At 34.1% G+C, this 8,457-nt stretch overlaps 1 long non-coding RNA gene across 1 annotated transcript; it reads left to right on the forward strand.

The window, feature by feature from the left end:
- Positions 1 to 3,732: 3,732 nt before the first annotated feature.
- Positions 3,733 to 7,971, forward strand: LOC111086918. The gene is made up of 3 exons (XR_002611634.1): positions 3,733 to 3,815; positions 4,593 to 4,752; positions 7,672 to 7,971. It is a non-coding gene; the product is annotated as an uncharacterized LOC111086918 (long non-coding RNA).
- Positions 7,972 to 8,457: the final 486 nt, after the last annotated feature.

Genomic DNA, 8,457 nt, shown 5'->3' on the forward strand with positions numbered 1-8,457 from the left:
AATTACAAACAAACCTTACAAATATTTTGCTCAACACAACCAGCAAAGAAAAACCCCAAAGTGTCAAAAAGATATTCGTCTATTGTATATTTTAAAGTCTGTGGTACACAACTAACAAGTTAGAATATTCAAGCACCTTATTGAAAATACGAACTTGTTATTAACAGGAAATAATCAATTTTGATGTGTTCTTTTTTTCTGTAACATTTGCTTGTACGTTTATGTAATTTTAATACTGGATTCAAAGGGTTCTGAATTCTTGAGACTTGGCTATTTGCCAATTAAATCACAATAGAGATCAAAATAAATACGATTTCACTTTTCATGAAAACATGCTAGAAAACTGATTTAGAGCTTTATTTCTAGCAGTCATAACAAATGTTGATGGTTGAACTGTTTTAGTGCTACACGATTTCTCACAATACAAAAGGATATTACGATGTATGTCGAAAGTCAAAGATTTTGAAATTGTCGTGAATAATTTTAAGGCAAATTGTATATACAACTCAGCCCCCACTAAAATAAATGATGTATACATGAATCATATTCAAAACAAGATAAAATAATGTAAATATCGAATAAAGTTTGATACATTTTGGCATTTTCTATTGCACGGAACAAAACCAGCTTTCTCAAGAAGCGCATCTAGATCTCGACATTAAAGAACAAACATTGTTTTGCATCGTGACCATGAACTTATGGTATATGAATAATAATAGCGTTCCATAAACCCTTTCGCACATTTCGTTTTTCCGCCATGTCGATTGCATATACTAGATAATGAGAGAATGTTGTTGACCCTGTTCAACGTCTGCGTAGCGTCTATTACGCATTCAATTTCCAGTTCTCCCTGGAAGCTACGTTTACACATACATCTAAACCCAGTTGGTGCTACCACGAGAAGTGCTTTGTCAGTTATTAATTACCAGCCCATATAAAGAGCTTATTTGCGGGGGAAATCTTTCATATCTTTATGTGCCAGACGGGGTTTTACAAGGGCGTTCTAAAAGTGCTGTTCACATTATTTAAGTAACAGTAGCCCCAACTTTTATGCCACTAAGGTAAGGCAAATTATGTATTTTTCTACTTTTTAAGAAGTCAAATATTAGATAACAGGTACACTTGAAATTACATGTAAATTGTAACATTTAAGAATACAAAACTTAAAACTTTTTAGCTAAAGCTATGGGCAATTCAATTTATGCAACGCTTTTAAATGGCAATGAAATTTTGTAAAGTTCGTATTTGTCATAATCTCTTTTATTTTTTTGGTTATACTGTTCGTTTTCAAATAGATATTATTTTAGAAGATTGTCTTAAATTTTATTATCTTCTACTTGTTCGCAAATTATCCCTTTATATGATAATCTCACTTCTGAGGTATGCAATTCACCATTTAATTAGTTTTATCAGTCTTCTGTTTTATTGGCGAGATGTCTTGCCATTTCGGAAATTTTCAAGAAGCTAAAATTCTATATTGGAATGTGTCAACAAAGACTGGTTTGTTTCTTTTTGTTGCGAAACGCAAAATTATACAATGGGCTATTTTGTATCCAACCCACCGCAGACAACCCACTTTTAAGCATTAAACTCCCGGAATTACCGCTTAGTCGTCGGTGGGTGGGCATACAGACCTGTGCTGAAGATTTAATGAAACATTTGGAAGAAAACGTGGAATGGTATAGACTTCTTTTAGTAGACTCTTATTTTTATGATGTTCTTGTCCCTCAGTTACTATTGTTCTTCAGGGAATGGATGGTGCATTAAAAGATACATAAAGATATATTTAAATGTTGAAGCTATTCCAAAGTCGGTATACTTTCTGAGGCATAAATCTTCAGCGCTTGGATTAGTTATATATATTAAACAATTCCACTCGCAGACTGTAACATAAAACATTTAGAGAAAAAAATTAAAAATACTCTTCTTGGCATAAGATTGCCAAATATGCTTTCGAACACTCACGGATAGTGCATAATTAAATTGTTTTAAGATATAAATATGTTTTAAAATATAAGTTTTAAGATTAAGGATGCACAAAAACCTGAAAGGGGAACAGAGCATTTTGTAGTAATATAGTTTTTTATTCTTTCTTGAAGTTTTTAATGAATTTGCTAATGAAATCTATAACACCGCACGATCGGTATTTGGGGAAACGAACAGGAGGGACTATGTGGGACTAAATTGGTTTTATATATTAATAAATAATTTCTTTTGATACTGCAGACAGTGAACATCGGAGGTCAGTAATCGACCACAAACATATCCGTGCGCATGATCATGCGCATGTTTATAATATTGTTTTGCTCCATGTCTGAGACGATTGGATTTTTCAGAGAAGAAACCTTTATACACTTCTAATCCTTATGTTCTATATAAAATAATTTTAATGTAAAATATGCTAACATATAAAAATATAATCACAAACCTCTCAATATCGTTACTGTGTTATGCTGTATTCTTAGAGTGCACGATAGTTTATTTAAAAATAAATATTAAAAAGCGCAGTTTTTATGTTTGTTTGTTATGGATTTCGCGTGAAGCTACACGAGGGCTATCTGCGCTAGCCGTCCCTAATTTAGCAGTGTAAGACTAGAGGGAAGGCAGCTAGTTATTACCACCCACCGCCAACTCTTGGGCTACTCTTTTACCAACTAATAGTGGGATTGACCGTTACATTATAACGCCCCCACGGCTGAAAGGGCGAGCATGTTTGTGGGATGGGGATTCGAGCCCGCGACCCGCAGATTGCGAGTCGAGCGCCCTAACCACCTGGCCATGCCGGGCGTTTTTTTATGAACAAGCAGCTTATGTTTATTACTTTTAACTAAACAAACGTTGATGTGAAATTATAAATCTAAACTTAAGTGTTCTAATTGCTACAATAATTAATTTCATATTTTTAAATGAAAGGATAAAAATGTTCCATTGTTCAAAATTCAATCCTTACAGAGAATCTTTACTTCTGATGTGCTTACTGAATCTGTACCATATAGCTCTCAGTGATGGACAACTCGAATGCTTCTGTTGTTTCTTGTCTATATTAAGTCTATATTCTCTGCAAGAGCAAAAACAAATAACACATGTGTGAAAATAGCACCGAAACATGAAACAGTACAAAGTAAACAAAATTAAGCTTACTGTACGTAGAGTAGAGAGGTAAAACATTCTAAGATTTCACCCTTGTTAATAAACTTACCTCAGTAATCAACTTTCCTAATCTGCACCTTATTTTCACAGTTATTTGCAAGTGATCAGCTTGTATGACTAATATGTTAGTATTTAACTTTCTCATTGAAGATAAGATAAAAATTTCAAAAAATATTTGAATAAGTACTTTGAAAACATGCACAACTAGATACAAGGGCACGCGTGGTTATGACGTCACCGCCTATATTTTAGCAGTTAGCGGCAGCATATTATATAGGTAAAGAAATGTTCTTTATATTTTATTGATATTTGCAGTAAAGCTGAAAAAAAGGCAAGCGTGGCGTCTTTATATGCAAAGAAGCTTAAAAATTACGTTCAGAAAATTATTTTAAAACTAAAACAAAAATAAACAAGAATGCCCTTTAATGACGTCAAAGTGACGTAATTCGAACTAACAGCGTTAGTCAGGCTACTGTATATAATCTATAACCCGCCTATTTTTCATCTTGTATTCGCGAGCAGTAGACAAGAACACTGAGCTAAGGAGGTATATTAAGCCTTGTTTACATATCCCAGTGTGTATGTAGAAACTGATAAGTATTTGACGTATACTCTACAATCATTTTTTAACATTCACTAAGAGCAACTGATTGCTGTGCTCTGAAGTAAGTATCACTTTCGGTTTGATTTATACCGCTTATAAGTTAAACTACTTTTGATAATTTCAAAGTTTTTCGAGATTTTATTCCTTCCTGTACATTAATACTTTTCTGAAGTAGAATTTTTAGTGTTTGTATTATATTCTACAGTAAGTTAGTGTTGAGCATAATGACAATGTTATGGAAATGAGCTTTTGTTGGTAAAAGTTATATATATTTCGAATGCAAATATATAGTTATAAGACCTTATTTTTAAAGCCAATGAAATTTCGGTAATATAAAAATAAGATATCTTAATTTTATTCTACTCTTTTAATAGAAGTTACCCGTTTTATATTATAAAAGTAAAACGCTGTTTAATATATTCAGTATTAATATTTTTTGTATTAAATTATTAAAAATGACAGTTGGTGTGCCATTTACAAAAAAGTTGTAAAATACTTGGAAAAGTAGAATTTTCACCGAGGCAACCACAGAAATTGCCGGGTGAGTGAGTTAACTTTCACCCTACATAGCTTGTGTTTTGCTTTAAGTTTTCCAATACTCATTTTTGTTTGTTTGTTGTTCTAGAATCTAGACCACAATCAAATCATCTATTTGAACCATTCTCTAGGTAGCTAACCAAAATTCAATGAAGATTTCACTTAATGAAGACTTAATTTCACTCCTTTCTCTATCCTAGTGGTAAGCGTTCTTCAGTATTGTTAGTCTTGGAATTAGCATGTGGTAAGCGTTCTTCAGTATTGCTAGTCTTGGAATTAGCATGTGGTAGCTCACTTGTAGGTTTGGCAAGAATGAAACAGTAGCTGTCTCCATCCACAAAGATGTTATTACCCTTGAGTTATGGCCTAGAAGTGATTCGTTTTCTGGATCAAGCTCCTCCAAGACCCAGAAATGGGACGGACCGTCGTTATTCAGAGAATGAAGTTCACCCCTGTAGTAGGTAAATATAAACATATATGTATATTACAACTACCTTGTAGCAAAAAAAAAAAAGTAACACATAGGTTTACTACTGAATTTTACAATATTCCTGTCTAATAAATTGTTATACCTCTGTAACGATTGCTTCAGTATTGAATATATTTACTACAGTCACTGGGGGTAAGCTAAGCCTAGATTATGTTTTTATAAACACTGACATTTGATTAATTAATTCATGAGGCGCCATAGCGTATGCAAAAGTCTTAGTTAGTTTTATATCAAACTTGATAAACTTCAATCTGCTGTATGTTGATATTTATTTCCTCTCTCTTCCTATATATATATATATGTTAATGACATCTAGGATAAATTACGTTTTGCTCATAAATTCGTTATATTTTCTCTCGGGCTTTATTGAGCATGTTTTTATACAGTAGTGACAAATTATAAAACTGAACTATAGAAAGCACGTTAATATGACTTAAAATATCAGCTCACATTCCTGTATGATACAATTATTCTAATATAGTAATCAGTACGTGAAACGTTGTATTCCTTGTATGGTAAAATCGTGTTACTACAGTAATTAGTAGATGAACAGTTGATTTTACTGCATGATACAATTATTCTAATACAGTAATCAGTACGTGAAACGTTGTATTCCTTGTATGGTAAAATCGTGTTACTACAGTAATTAGTAGATGAACAGTTGATTTTACTGCATGATACAATTATTCTAATACAGTAATCAGTACGTGAAACGTTGTATTCCTTGTATGGTAAAATCATGTTACTACAGTAATTAGTAGATGAACAGTTGATTTTCCTGCATGATACAATTATTCTAATACAGTAATCAGTACGTGAAACGTTATATTTCTTGCATGATACGGTCATTTCATTACAGTAATCAGTGCATAAAACGTTGCATGTTCTTATAGAAACTTTGTCACGTCATTTCAAGTTTGCCTTTCTTATTCTATATGTGTTCTGAGCTGGCTATATTTCTTTAGTTCATAAGAAGGAATCGAGCGTAGCTTACTAGTTAGCTTGCCGGACTGTAGATTACTAGGTTCATGGTGTTTTTCTTGTTGCCACAAGATCCAATACCACACTCTGGGCCATGTGTGCATTAAAAAAGTGACGGTTAAATCCTACTATTCGATTAGAGTAGTCTATGAGTTAGCGGTGGGTGCTGTTTACTTAGCTGCCTTCCTTCTTGTCTACCAGTTCAAATTAGGGAAGGCTATCGGAGTTAACTCTTGTGTAGCTTTGTTCGTATATCCCAAACAAGCAGTATCAAAGTATCGACAGTTAAATTCAGGTTCATTTAGACGACCTTGCCACAGATATTTGTATATATATATCCAAACAGTGTTATTAGGGCTAAGCACTCGTCTATATGTTAGACATCAACTGCTAATGTTTAATAATGTTATTTTAAGAACAAAGTTCTGATATCACAGAAGAGTTGGATTACTTAAAAAGGTTACAAAAGGTTTTTTTTTAAGTCGCAAATTGAAATTTTAAATACAGTGTATCCTAACGAAGAGTTTGTTTGTTTGTTTGTTTTTTTATTTATGCACAAAGCTACACAAGGGCTATCTGTGCTCTGCTCACCACGAGTATCGAAACCCGGTTTCTAGTGTTGTAAGTCCGCAGACATACCGCTGTGCCACTGGGGGGCCTAACGAAGAGATGCTATACGTACGGTTGCCATCTAATGGTCTGGGGAAGTTTGGTTTATTTTGAAGTTTGCGCAAAGCTACACGAGGGCTATCTGCGCTAGCCGTCCCTAATTTAGCAGTGAACGACTAGAGGGAAGGCAGCTAGTCATCACTACGCACCGCCAACTCTTGTGCTACTCTTTTACCAACGAATAGTGGATTGACAGTCACATAATAACGTTCTTACGGCTGAAAGGGTGAGCATGTTTGGTGGGACGGGAATCGAACCCGCGACCTGCAAATTGCGAGTCGAGAGCCCTAACCACCTGGCCATGCCATTTAATGGAGGCTTGGAAAAAATGATTAGTCTAGTATACAAAGCTGCTTTTAAATGTTCACTGTAATAAAATGTAAAACGTACATCCTTCACAATAGGGTATAAGGGAATTATGTGTTAGAGTAAGAATCCTGGAATCTATGCTACAATAGCTAAAAATCTCATTAGAACAATTAAGTACTTGGCAGCATACATAGAATATCAAGGCAGAATGACAAAGGATCCGACAGGAATTTCAACATATTCAGAATTAAGCAGCTAATAAACTTATTAACATAATTTCCGGACATTCCGTACATTACATTCTGTACTTAGGTATAAATTTTCTCTACATAAAAGGTTTGATTGCTGTTAAGCGCAAAGTTACACAATGGGTTGTATATGATCTGCCCACCACGAGTATTGAAACTCGAAGTTTGCGTCGTAAGCCTACAGACTTACTGCTGAGCCACTGGGGAGGCCTATAAAAGATGTCTACAGAGATCAAGATCTTCAGTATTTTAACTTATGACTATTTTAAAATATCAAGCTTTTAGTATATCGTTCATGGTAATTTATAAGCCTTAGAGGTCTCACAAAGATCTCAAGTCAAGTAATAGATGCTAAACTTAATAATTTTCCATAATGAAAGTACATTAAATGTTCATGCAACGGCCTTTTACGTTCTCCTAATACTGCAAGTCTATAAATAATATTTTAGTTTAAAATTATATGCTTTTGGATCAGTTTTGACATTAAACTTACCCCAGCACTACTTTCAAACGTTTAAGGAAAAGAAACAAAAAAACAAAACAAAACAACCCTTGGTAAGTTTCGTTTCAGACACTGCGTTGTAAGTGCATATGCCTGCAGGTGTGCTCGTACATGTATAGATAGATGAATAACTGGATATGTACGCAGAATTTATATGTTGTTTATTGTTCCATTTGTGTAGACTCAATGAGAATATTGACTTAATGTCTACTGGGAGCATGAAACAGAACCGAAAGCCCGTAGAATTGGTTTTCCGGGATGTCTGTGTCTTTTTTGGTGAGAAGGAAATCCTGCATAATGTTAGTGGAAGAGTCCGTCCTGGGGAGTTGCTCTCTGTGATGGGACCAAGAGGTAAGTATGCCGTATATTGAACTTTAAGTCTAACAACCAAGTCAGAAACACTGATTTCTAACAAGCATAATGTAACCTTTACCATGGTTTACTTGGATATGAAGAAATATATATTGAACCGCATAAGGCAAAAAATATACCGAAATTAAAGAATAGGTTAAACAATCGACAAGTTTCTTTTTATATTTGTATTTTAAGAGGATGACGTTTTGAGCTAGCTCTCTTCGTTAGATCGCACAGCTTACAATAAAGGCGCATGTGCGATAATTAAAAACAATTATGCACATGAAATTTCTCTGCAAAACTACGTCTTTCAGACTAAAAGAAAGGCGCTTCCATGCATTGAAACTGTCCCTCTAAACAGAGTTATCACGTCCTCTCCAGAAAAACACCAAAAGCAAGACTAAATGACTTTGCAAAGCATCTTTTAACAGTTTTCCAAAAATTTTCCCTCAACTGATGTAAGACTAATGGGTCTATAATTACTGGGACAATTTTTATCACCTCTGTTGAAAAGAGAAGTTACATTAGCTAACTTCCAATTCTTTGGTACCTGTCCACTATTCAAGGACTTACAAAAATAGTAGCACATGGCTCACATATCAAATCATTAACC

Source organism: Limulus polyphemus, unplaced genomic scaffold (genome assembly GCF_000517525.1).
Source record: "Limulus polyphemus unplaced genomic scaffold, Limulus_polyphemus-2.1.2 Scaffold1551, whole genome shotgun sequence".
NCBI lineage: Eukaryota > Metazoa > Arthropoda > Merostomata > Xiphosura > Limulidae > Limulus > Limulus polyphemus.